Raw genomic sequence first — 13,612 nt, forward strand, 5'->3', positions numbered from 1 at the left:
TTGAGTAGACAGACCTCTGTCGGCAAAGTAATGTCTCTGCTTTTGAATATGCTATCTAGGTTGGTCATAACTTTTCTTCCAAGGAGTAAGCGTCTTTTAATTTCATGGCTGCAGTCACCATCTGCAGTGATTTTGGAGCCCAAAAAAATAAAGTCTGACACTGTTTCCACTGTTTTCCCATCTATTTCCCAAGAAGTGATGGGACCAGATGCCATGATCTTCGTTTTCTGAATGTTGAGATTTAAGCCAACTTTTTCACTCTCCTCTTTCACTTTAATCAAGAGGCTCTTTAGTTCTTCTTCACTTTCTACCATAAGAGTGGTGTCATCTGCATATCTGAGGTTATTGATATTTCTCCTGGCAATCTTGATTCCAGCTTGTGTTTCCTCCAGCCCAGCATGTCTCATGACATACTCTGCATAGAAGTTAAATAAGCAGGGTGACAATATACAGCCTTGACGTACTCCTTTTCTTATTTGGAGCCAGTCTGTTGTTCCATGTCCACTTCTAACTGTTGCTTCCTGACCTGCATACAGGTTTCTCAAGAGGCAGGTCAGGTGATCTGGTATTCCCATCTCTCTCAGAATTTTCCAGTTTATTGTGATCCACACAGTCAAAGGCTTTGGCATAGTCAATAAAGCAGAAAGAGATGTTTTTCTGGAACTCTCTTGCTTTTTCCATGACCCAGCAGATGTTGGCAATTTGATATCTGGTTCTTTTGCCTTTCCTAAAAACTGCTTGAACATCTGGAATTTCATGTTTCACGTATTGCTGAAGCCTGGCTTGGAGAATTTTGAGCATTACTTTACTAGTGTGTGAGATAAGTGCAATTGTGCAGTAAGTAGTTTGAACATTCTTTGGTATTGCCTTTCTTTGGGATTGGAATGAAAACTGACCTTTTCCAGTCCTGTGGCCACTGCTGAGTTTTCCAAATATGCTGGCATAGTGAGTGCAGCACTTTCACAGCATCATCTTTTAGGATTTGAAATAACTCAACTGGAATTCCATCATCTCCACTAGCTTTGTTCATAGTGATACTTCCTAAGGCCCACTTGACTTCACATTCCAGAATGTCTGGCTCTAGGTGAGTGATCACACCATCGTGATTATCTGGGTGGTGAAGATCTTTTTTGTACAGTTCTTCTGTGTATTCTTGCCACCTCTTCTTAATATCTTCTACTTCTGTTATGTCCATACAATTTCTGTCCTTTTTTGAACCCATCTTTGCATGAAATATTGCCTTGGAATTTCTAATTTTCTTGAAGTGATCTCGTCTTTCCTTTTCTGTTGTTTTCCTCTATTTCCTTGCATTGATCGCCGAGGAAGGCTTTCTTATCTCGCCTTGTTATTGTTTGGAACTGTGCATTCAAATGTGTATATCTTTCCTTTTTTCCTTTGCTTTTTGCTTCTTTTCTTTTCATTGCTATTTGTAAGGCCTCCTCAGACAGCCATTTTTCTTTTTTGCATTTCTTTTTCCTGGGGATGTTCGTGATCCCTGTCTCCTGTACAATGTCACAAATCTCTGTCCATAGTTCATCAAGCACTCTGCCTATCATATCTAATTCCTTAAATCTATTTCTCACTTCCAGTGTATAATTTTAAGGGATTTGATTTAGGTCATACCTCAATAGTGTTTTCCCTACTTATTTCCTTGATAGCTCAGTTGGTAAAAGTCTGCCTGCAATGTAGGAGACCCTGGTTTGATTCCTGGCTTGGGAAGATCTGCTGGAGAAGGGATAGGCTACCCACTCCAGTATTCTTTGGGTTCCTTTGTGGCTCAGCTGGTAATGAATCCATGTGTCTGAGGACATCTTTTCTGTCTCTGAGCAGGAACTCATATGAAGGGATGGGTCTATGAATCTGTGGATATGTTTTTATAGTGTGTAGTAATGGTAGTCTCTCCACTGTGTTTGACTCATTGTGATCCCATGGACTGTACATGGGCTTCTCTGTCCATGGCATTCACCAGGCCAGAATTTTTAGAGTGGGTAGCCATTCCCAAGGAACCTTCATGACCCGGAGATGGAACCTGTGTCTCATACACTGCAGGTGGATTATTTACTGTCTGAGTCACCAGGGATATGTTTAGGATCATGTTATATTGCATCAGATGAAATATCTGTATTGGAGATCTTAAATGATTACTTCTCTCCCAGCCTCTGACTTGTCAGGGAGACAAGTGAAAAGAAATAAGAAAAGACCATGATTTGGGGTCAAATAATTTAGTATACTTGGAAAATGCATACATCATTAGAAGTAGCTACAGAGTTGGCAGGAATCTTTGACATCTTTCATATACTTGATTTGATATGAGTTTATTACAAGGCTAAAGGTACAGTACTGGCTCAGCTAAAAGTACCAGAAATTATTCAGTCTGAAATAATCTTATAACATCTTCAGAGATAGCAATATCATGTTAATGAGCCCAGCAGCTATCTTAAGGATGAATACTATAAATACATGATTTGTGTCCATGTTCTGGGTTTTTATTCCTTGAATGACAAAGTAGAAATAATGCTACATAAAGACATTAGCAGAGTCCTGCAGCATCTAACATAAAAAAGGCGGAGAAAAGAAAATAATGAAGACAAATTCCACTGCTTAATAGTTATCTCTTGGATCTCTAGCACCTAGTATATACTAAGCACATACTAAGCTGTCTCTAAATATATGTAGAATGAATGAATGATTAATAACTATGACACCAAAACTCATACATTAAATCTGCAAGCAAATGTTATTGAAATCCTGCTAAGTGCAAAGTCTGAAAGTCCATTTGTTTTGCTTATCTGTTCTTCTCTATTATGGTTTATTTTTATGTATCTGAAAGTTCTGACCTATTAGAAAGTACAGGTATAATCTTTTAATTTCTAGCCTAACTAGTAGCAATGGTGTTAAAAATCCAAGATGAGTCATTTTTCTAAATTTATGGGACTGGAAACTTTAAATTCCTAATTATTATATTACCTAGATTGGTGACACTATATAAACAAGATGCTACAAACAACTGTGGCCCAGTTTAATAGCTACATGGTTCATGCCACACTTTCCAGTTTCACTGATGGTTGTGTTAGCAGGGTGGATTTGAAAAAAAAAAAAAAAATCTACTTTCCTCTATTAGGTCTACTGCAGAAAGAGCTGAGTTTACTCTGATAGGATTTGGCTTTTACAAGTTGGTTTTACAATGTTACTATTATGGCTTTTAGTTAATTTCTTTTCCTGTTTAGTTTGCCTACAAATTGATTTGAGGACAACTTTTGAATTTTTTTTTTAAATATATATACAGGTAAAGAAGTTAAGTTTACATGCCTATCATGTCTAATATCATCATTCTCTTCCTGGGAAAAAGGCATAAATATACCCCTTGCATGGTCCCATAATAACTTTGACCCAATTTTTATAGAATCTTGGAATAAAAATCATCAGGTTCTGCAGATCTGAATGCTGTGTTTATATCTAAAAGCTATAGCATAGTCAGCATCATCATTTTGTTTCCCTTGATAGTTAATAGAATTCTACAATAAGATTGTAGAAAAGGAAAACAATGTTTTCATTTGGTAGATCCATTTTTTTTTTCTACAGAGTAGCTTGGTAGGAAATGGACTTAAATAACAATGAGCCAAATTTTCCAACCATTGGATTAAGCAATAGTTCTAGGTAGACACCTGAAGCACTGGCAAAAGATGATTCACTCCCTGCTATTCTTGGAATGAAAATATGTGTTTTTTGTCTTACAAAGGGAAACTTATGGTAACTTGTTTCCCAGCTTTTCATATAATCAAACAGCAAAAGCATCCAAGAGAAATACTTTTCCTTTACTCAGTGCCTTACTAGATAATTCTCACTATGAACCTTTTAATGTGCCTTTGTCTTTGAATTGTTCATTAAGTGTTTCAGCATTATGATTTTACATTCCTTAGACATCTACCAGGCCCTGATTTTGTTCTGTATTATAGCTATTTGGATGCTACTCTGTCAAATCCTTAATAAAGGGGAAACAGAAAACATGTTTTAACATCATCATTTCATAGTCCACATTGTCTAACACATGCAGCTTAGTCAAATGTGAAAGGCCATTTGTCAGTCCAATATGCTGTGACTCATTGACCTTATTCCAGAACAGGAAGGAACCAAACCCGTCACTTATATGGCTATCTATATATAATGACAGATTAGAATCATGTGTTCTAGTCAGTCTTGATTGACCTTATAGAACCAAGAAACAAAAGGTGATAGGTTACCTGAGGAGACAGTATAGAGCATATAAGAGCTCAGGCTGTGTAATCAGACCAACTTGGGTTTATATCCTTTCTTTTCAACCTGCTTACTGAATGACCTTAGAGTGATCTAGACTTATGTTGGACTTGATCACAGAACAAACATTAATCAGCTTATTGTTTATCATACAGTCTACTAGTCCAACAGCAGAAGAAGCTTGAGTGAGGATATAGAAAGAGCTAAGGTAAATCCTAGGCTATGCATAAAAGGAGTCCTTTAGTTTGTTACATGAGTCTTGACTCAGCTATATCCCTTCCCTCTGATTGAGTTGCACTAGGGAGAAACCAATTGAAAATACTAAGAATTAATTATTAAGTCATGATTATATATTTATATCTTTCATACATATTCATCTATTTAGTTAATATTTAGTGCTTTAATTATTAAACTGTTTTTGAACATTGTTTATGGGATAATATTCTTTGGCAGCCAAAATATATTCTCAAGTATCACCAGTTGACCGAGAATCAGAGCATTATAGAAACATAAGACTCAAAGTCCTGAATCCCTTGAGGTGTTTTTGAAGTCAAAGTCATTAAAACTGGTAAGAGGACAGAATACTTTGCCATACTTAAAATGTCAAAATGTAATTCATTCCCTGAGAAGTTTAGTAGATGATTCTATATCAGAAAGTCCTTCATTGCAATACTGGAAGGAAAATTAATACAAATTCTCCTGTTATTTGGAAAGATATAGAAAAACTGTCAAAAACTTTTAGAGATTTGAAGTTAATCTCAAGATTATCCACCACACCATCAGCAAATTATGTTGAGTTAATTTGTTAAGCACCAAAAGAAATAAGAAAACACTGAAGGAACACAGAATTCAGTTCTGTTTCACATTTAATGAGTGCATCTATAATGTCCCACCTGTGAGCATAAAGGATCCAAAGTGAAGACGATATGATGCTTGCCCACAAGACTCTTATAATCTCAGGTTGGAAGGAGACAGCAGACTACATCTTCTACATTTAAAGTGTACATATTTAACTAGATAAGTTGAGTGAGTGAGAGAGAGAGAGAGAGAGGAATTTGGCTGGTGTGCTAATCCAATTTGGCTTGCCCACTAATCCATTTAGTTAGCAAAGGCCCTATAGTTAGCATGATAATGGAAGTCACTCAGTCATGTCCCACTCTTTGGGACCCTATGGACTGTAGCCTACCAGATTCCTCCATCCATGGGGTTTTCCAGGCAAGAGTACTGGAGTGGGTTGCCATTTCCTTCTCCAGGGGATCTTCCCGACCCAGGGATTGAACCCAGGTCTCCCACATTGTAGGCAGATGCTTTACCACCCGAGCCACCAGGGAAGCCATAATGAAAGACAGGAAACTGCAATTACCTTAGTCTCAGTTTCCACTTTCCTCTCACTGTGAATAGCTCCCTGTGCTGTCTGTGATTCTCAAGTTTAAGATTTCTATTTTTATACAGCTCTGTCTCTACATGCAAGCGGCTATTTCACCTACTATTCAGCCTAAGGGATAACCTTTAAGAAGACATTTCTAAGGTGAATTAGAAACTAATGTGAGGTTTTCTTATATATATATATATATATATATATATATATATATATATATTAGAATTTCACTACCCACATAAGGTATAATTTCATTGTATAACTAAGTATGGATATGATCATAAATGTACACAAAGAGGGAATAAATTCTTCCCAAAGGTGGGGTCAATGAAGGCTTCAAAGTTGATGTGGCCTATGAAGAAAAGATCTCAAGGGCATGCTAAAAAGAAACCCAATTAAAGGTGTAAGGAAGGAAAAACATTTCCTTTATCCTCTTAGGATCTGGGGCTGGACCTGAAAATTACACTGACAGAAACAGATTTTCAGGATAAAGGCATACAAATATATTTAATATATGATTTACATCAGGTGTCCTCAATGTCCAGGATCTAATGTCCTATGATCTGAGGTGAAGCTGATGTAATAATTACAGAAATAAACTGCATAATAAATGTAATATGCTTGAGTCATCCCCAAACCATCACCCTACCCCAGTCCATGGAAAAATTGCCGAAAAGGTTGGGGACTGCTGCTTTACATGACACAGAACCCTTCATAAGGAAATGAAAACCCAAACAAACAGTTAAACCTGAACATATTTATACTAAATTTGATGAAGGGTTGAAATTCATGGGAAAATGTAATAAGATACAACCGTATAAGGTAAGGGTTGTAAACTGAGGAAACTTAGAAATGCTTGCCTCTTCAGATTCCCATCTTCGGAGATAAGGATGCTCATTTTCTCCAGGAATAGAGAGGATACATCTCACATGAGGGTTTTATGACTTGCTTCAGGGAATGAGGGAGAAGTCAGAGAGCCCCTGTACCTCCCATTTCTCCAATTCCTTCAGCCCAAAATATTCCATATGTCAAGGTGCCATATTTTGGGGTAGCAGGTTCTGAACTCCATCATGGGCAAAGTGAACAGTTTATTATCAGGCAAACATACAAAGCACCCAAGACATAATGAGTTTAGGTAATATGAGTAGAATGGGATTGGTAGTGAATAAAACAGTTGAGGAAAGTTATAAGAGATAAGGCTGAAAAGCCAGGTGGAGTTAGACTGTTATTGTCCTTAAATGCCATGCTTGAGAAGTACAGTCTTTCCCCTGCAGGTGATGATCATCAGTAAGGATTTTATGTAAAGTGTAGTGATAGTATCATATTTATATTTCAGAAAGGTAATCCTTACCTACCACCTCATATTTCTGGCCTGGCAGACGCTACTTCCCACAAGTAAGGAATAAAACCATGAGAAGAGAGTATCTTTTGGGAACAGTAAAAATACGAATATCTGAGTATTCATTTCAATGGCCAAAAACAATGCAGGTGAGCACAGAACCATTTAGATATTTTCACCATACTTCCTAGGGCAGGGATAGTGATGACATTGGCATTTGAATACTTCTGTGAAAGGAAGAGCCTTTCCTGGGCAGAGGTGTGCATGCCTACTTAGCTGTGTCCAACTGTGTGCGACCCTATGGACTGTAGCCTGTCAGGCTCCTCTCTCCATGAGACTCTCTTTTCACAGAGGCAGTAGGAATCAACTGCTACAGACAGAGAGCTTCCCTTGTGGTTCAGCTTGTAAAGAATCCACCTGCAATGTGGGAAACCTGGGTTCGATCCCTGGATTGAGAAGATCCCCTGGAGAAGGGAAAGGCTACCCACTCCAGTATTCTGGCCTGGAGAATTCCATGGACTATATAGGCCATGGAATCACAAAGAGTTGGACATGACTGAGCAACTTTCAAAAACAAACAAACAAACAAACAAACAAACAAAAACAGACAGAAGCCTAGAGTCATAAACTGGCATAGCTAGATGGAGAGCTAGTGGTTATTCAGCTTAGAATTAGACAAACAATGGAGTGCAGGCCAAATCTTGCCTTTATTTTTATGACCTTCGGATTTAGGATGATTTTCATTTTAAATAGGTTATAAAGGGGGAGAGGAGAAAAAAAAGAAAAATATATGACTAAGTATATGGCCTGCAAAGCCTAACATATTTTCTATCTGGTCCTTTACAGAAAAGCTTGTTATAGGCTAATTTAACCTCTTTGTGTTATAGAGTAAAAAACTGATGCCTATTTATTCATCATATACATACACACACATATGTGATATGGCCTTCTCTGAAAGGTCAATTTATGCCCCAGACTAATTTCATTTTCAAAATATTTAAGTTCACCTTTTTTTCTTTTGAGGGAATTGAAAAGGGCCAAATTTGAATGTCGATGAAATCAGGCATGTTCTATGGTATATGGCATACATTTGTCACATTTTTAATATACCCTTTAACATATCTCTTTCCTATTCTTTGGTGTTGGTGGTAGTTTAATTGCTAAGTCATGTCCAATTCTTGCGACCCCATGGACTGCCCCTGCCAGGCTCCTCTGTCCATAGGATTCTCCAGGCAAGAATACTTGAGTGGGTTGCCATTTCCTTCTCAAGGGGATCTTCCCGACCCTGGAGTCAAACCCAGGTCTCCTGCATTGTAGGCAGATTATTTACCAATTGAGCTACAAGGGAAGGCCTTGGTAGCACTGTGTTAAAATACCCTAGGGGAATTATTGATCTTCTGTATAGTTTGGCTGAAGTTGATCCTATCCAAGTCCCAGGTACTGGAATACCTTACTGGTCTAAGCCAATCAGGACATCTCATGCCTGTGGTCATGAGATATTGGAAAAAGGATGGACACATGATAAAGCTCAGAGTACTGATTATCAGACTGAGTACTTTATGTTAATAATTTTGGAAAGAAGAATGATCATTTTCTTTTCTGCTATATTTGAACATGGAAGAAAAACCCTAGAAATATGGACAGCCACCTTAACACAATCAGGACATGAGAATGAAGTCAACATTAAGGAGAGGGGGTTTGAGAAATTGAGAGACAGAGACTGATTATATTGTTTGGAATCCCTGCATCAATATATACCTGAAACATATATTGCTACATTTTTGTTTAGGTGAATTGGTAAATTTCTTTTTTATTAAGTTGATTGGCAATCTAAAACTTGTATACAAAATCTAGCTTACTGCTTATTTTTGTACTGCTTATGAGTTCAGAATGGTTTTAGCCATTTTTAAATGATTGAAAGAAAATAATATTATTTTTTGATACCTGCAAATTGTGTGAAATTCAAATGTCAGTGTCCATAAAGGAAGTGCTATTAGAATGCAACCATGCTTATTCATTAGTGAATCATCTATGTCTGCTTTGTGCTTAATGGAAGAGATGAGTAGTTGTAGCAGACTGTATGGCCTACAAAGGCTGAAATATTTACAATTTGGCCCTTTACAGAAATCGTTTGCTGATCTCTGGTCTAACTAAAATGGTGATGCCCAAGAGTCCTTTTCATTTAAACTTCCTATTGGTCTCCTAGGGAAATAATAATGGGCTTATTGAACTTTATAATTCTATCTAAGAGGAAGAATTAAAGTAAAGGATGGAAGAGAAGGGTAGGGGATCATTTCAATTCAGTGGTCAAGGAATTAATTCACTATCCTGTAAGAGAAATTGTCAGTAAGATTAAGGAGCTTGGAATAAGTTGTTATGTATCATTAGGTGAATGTTTTCAAGGCCTAAGCCTTGAAGAAGCTGTTTTACATTCTCAGCTGTAGAGGGAGACACACTGAAACCATGATCACAGAAAACTAGCCAATCTGATCACATGGACCACAGCCTTGTCTAACTCAATGAAACTCAGCCATGCCATGTGGGTCCACCCAAGACGGACGGGTCATGGTGGAGAGATCTGACAGAACGTGGTTCACTGGAGAAGGGAATGGCAAGCCACCTCAGTATTCTTGCCTTGAGAACCCCATGAACAGTATGAAAAGGCAAAATGATAGGATACTGAAAGAGGAACTCCCCAGGTCAGTAAGTGCCCAATATGCCACTGGAGATCAGTGGAGAAATAACTCCAGAAGGAATGAAGGGATGGAGCCAAAGCAAAAACAGTACCCAGTTGTGGATGTGACTGGCGATAGAAGCAATATCTGATGCTGTAAAGAGCAATATTGCATAGGAACCTGGAATGTTAAGTCCATGAATCAAGGCAAATTGGAAGTGGTCAAACAGGAGATGGCAAGAGTGAACGTCGACATTCTAGGAATCAGCAAACTAAAATGGACTGGAATGGGTGAATTTAACACAGATGACCATTATATCTACCACTGTGGGCAGGAATCCCTAGGAAGAAATGGAGTAGCCATCATGGTCAACAAAAAAGTCCAAAAAGCAGTACTTGGATACAATCTCAAAAACAACAGAATGATCTCTGTTCGTTTCCAAGGCAAACCATTCAATATCACAGTAATCCAAGCCTATGCCCCAACCAGTAATGCTGAAGAAGCTGAACAGTTCTATGAAGAACTACAAGACCTTTTAGGACTAACACCCCAAAAAGATGTCCTTTTCATTATAGGGGACTGGAATGCAAAAGTAGGAAGTCAAGAAACACCTGGGGTAACAGGCAAATTTGGCCTTGGAGTATGGAATGAAGTAGGGCAAAGGCTAATAGAGTTTTGCCAAGAGAACGCACTGGTCACAGCAAACATCCTCTTCCAACAACACAAGAGAAGACTCCACACATGGACATCACCAGATGGCCAACACCAAAGTCAGATTGATTATATTCGTTGCAGCCAAAGATGGAGAAGCTCTATACAGTCAGCAAAAACAAGACCGGGAGCTGACTGTGGCTCAGATCATGAACTCCTTATTGCCAATTTCAGACACAAATTGAAGAAAGTAGGGAAAACAACTATACCATTCAGGTATGACCTAAATCAAATCCCTTATGATTATACAGTGGAAGTGAGAAATAGATTTAAGGGACTAGATCTGATAGACAGAGTGCCTGATAAACTATAGATGGAGGTTCGTGACATTGTACAGGAGACAGGGATCAAGACCATCCCCATGGAAAAGAAATGCAAAAATGCAAAATGGCTGTCTGAGGAGGCCTTACAAATAGCTGTGAAAAGCAGAGAAGTGAAAAGCAAAGGAGAAAAGGAAAGATATAAGCATTTGATTGCTGAGTTCCAAACAATAGCAAAGAGAGATAAGAAAGCCTTCCTCTGTGATCAATGCAAAGAAATAGAGGAAAACGATAGAATGGGAAAGACTAGAGATCTCTTCAAGAAAATTAGAGATTGCAAGGGAACATTTCATGCAAAGATGGGCTCGATAAAGGACAGAAATGGTATGGACCTAACAGAAGCAGAGGATATTAAGAAGAGGTGGAAAGAATACACAGAAGAATTGCACAAAAAAGATCTTCACGACCCAGATAATCACGGTAGTGTGATCACTCACAAAAAGCCAGACATCCTGGAAGGTGAAGTCAAGTGGGCCTTAGGAAGCATTACTACAAACAAAGCTAGTGGAGGTAATGGAATTCCAGTTGAGAAAGATGATGCTGTGAAAGGGCTGCACGCAATATGCCAGAAAATTTGGAAAACTCAGCAGTGGCCACAGGACTGGAAAAGGTCAGTTTTCATTCCAGTTCCAAAGTAAGACAATGGCAAAGAATGCTCAAACTCCCGCACAATTGCACTCATCTCACACGCTAGTAAAGTAATGATTAAAATTCTCCAAGCCAGGCTTCAGCAACACATGAACCATGGACTTCCAGATGTTCAAGCTGGTTTTAGAAAAGACAGAGAAACCAGAGATCAAATTTCCAACATCTGCTGGATCATGGAAAAAGCAAGAGAGTTCCAGAAAAACATCTCTTTCTGCTTTATTGACTATGCCAAAGCCCTTGACTGTGTGGATCACAATAAACTGTGGAAAATTTTGAAAGAGAGGGGAATACCAGACCACTTCACCTGCCTCTTGAGAAATCTGTATGCAGGTCAGGAAGCAACAGTTAGAACTGGACATGGAACAACAGACTGGTTCCAAATAGGAAAAGGAGTACGTCAAGGCTATATATTGTCACCCTGCTTATTTAACTACTATGCAGAGTACATCATGAGAAATGCTGGGCTGGAAGAAGCACAAGCTGGAATCAAGATTGCCAGGAGAAATATCAATAACCTCAGATATGCAGATGACACCACCCTTATGGTAGAAAGTGAAGAGGAACTAAACAGCTTCTTGATGAAAGTGAAAGAGGAGAGTGAACATGTTGGCTTAAAGCTAAACATTCAGAAAATGAAGATCATGGCATCTGGTCCCATCACTTCATGGCAAATAGATGGGGAACCAGTGGAAACATTGTCAGACTATGTTTTTGGGCTCCAAAATCACTGCAGATGGTGACTGCAGCCATGAAATTAAAAGACACTTACTCCTTGGAAAGAAAGTTATGACCAACCTAGATAGCATATTAAAAAGCAGAGACAGTACTTTGCCAACAAAAGTCCATCTAGTCAAGGCTTAGGTTTTCCCAGTAGTCATGTATGAATGTATGAGTTGGACTGTGAAGAAAGCTGAGCGCCAAAGAATTGTTGCTTATGAACTGTGGTGCTGGAGAAAACTCCTGAGAGCCCCTTGAACTGCAAGGAGGTCCAACCAGTCCATTGTAAAGGAGATCAGTCCTGGGTGTTCATTGGAGGGACTGATGATAAACCTGAAACTCCAATACTTTGGCCACCTCACGTGAAGAGTTGACTCATTGGCAAAGACCCTGATGCAGAGAGAGAATGGGGGCAGGAGTCGAAGGGGACAACAGAGGATGAGATGTCAGATGGCATCACCGACTCGATGGACATGAATTTGGGTAAATTCCAGGAGTTGGTGATGGACAGGGAGGCCTGGCGTGCTGTGGTTCATGAGGTCGCAAAGAGTTGGATATGACTCAGAACTGAAGTGGACTGTAGATGGAAGGAGTGAAAAGGTGACTTGTTTTCATTCTCTGCTGGGAAAGATTGAAGGCAGGAAGAGAAGGGGACGACAGAGGATCAGATCATTGGATGGCATCACTGACTCAGTAGATATGAGTTTGAGCATGCTCTGGTAATTGGTGACAGACAGGGAAGCCTGGCATATTGTGGTCCATAGAGTCTCAAAGAGTCTAACATGACTGAGTGACTGAACTGAACTGAACTGATTCATTCTCTACAATATTAGCTATTGTGCTTCGGTTTTATTTTCGTATTATGTTTGATTCATCCTCAATACAATCATATGAGCTAAGTCATATTATTATTTTCACTTTTATGATGAGAAAGCTGAGACTTTGGCTTTCCTAGTTCGTAAGTACTAGAGCTGAGGTTTCCACACAAATTAATTGGTCTCCCAAATCTATGCTCTTTCTTCTATAACATGGGGTGGAAGCATCTGAATGAACAAGCCAAGCAAAAGAATTCTAAAAGTATGATAACTGCTTGAAACTGAGTTAGACTGTTCTACTTGGAAGACTCATTGAACAAGAATTATAAACTGATGGAATAGAAACTAGAACTTTTGGGAATGAAAAGGGACACTATAAAGAATTATGCTGGGTCTACAGAATTAATTTGAGATTGTGTTGGGCTAACTAGGATGTATGGTTATCCTAATTAGTAGTTACAAGGGCCATGTGATTATGGGAGGAGTCATGAAAATGAGGCATTGACAAATAATCAGATTATTCCAAGGTCAGTGGAGAGCATTGGAGTGGCAGATGCATTGGGATGGAACAGATAAATGTGTGCTAGCAACTGCTCAGGACAATCACAGTGCTGTTCTCTAAGAAGGCTTTACTAAGTGCTAAGGGAAGGACTCAAAGGGATGGAATGTTGGCAATTTTTATTGATCTCAGAGTCACACATGACTGTCATTGTAACTCAAACCCCTCCTTGTTAGAGACTTCCAAGCTGGGGAAA

The sequence above is a fragment of the Capricornis sumatraensis genome, chromosome X, assembly GCF_032405125.1.
Source record: "Capricornis sumatraensis isolate serow.1 chromosome X, serow.2, whole genome shotgun sequence".
Lineage (NCBI taxonomy): Eukaryota > Metazoa > Chordata > Mammalia > Artiodactyla > Bovidae > Capricornis > Capricornis sumatraensis.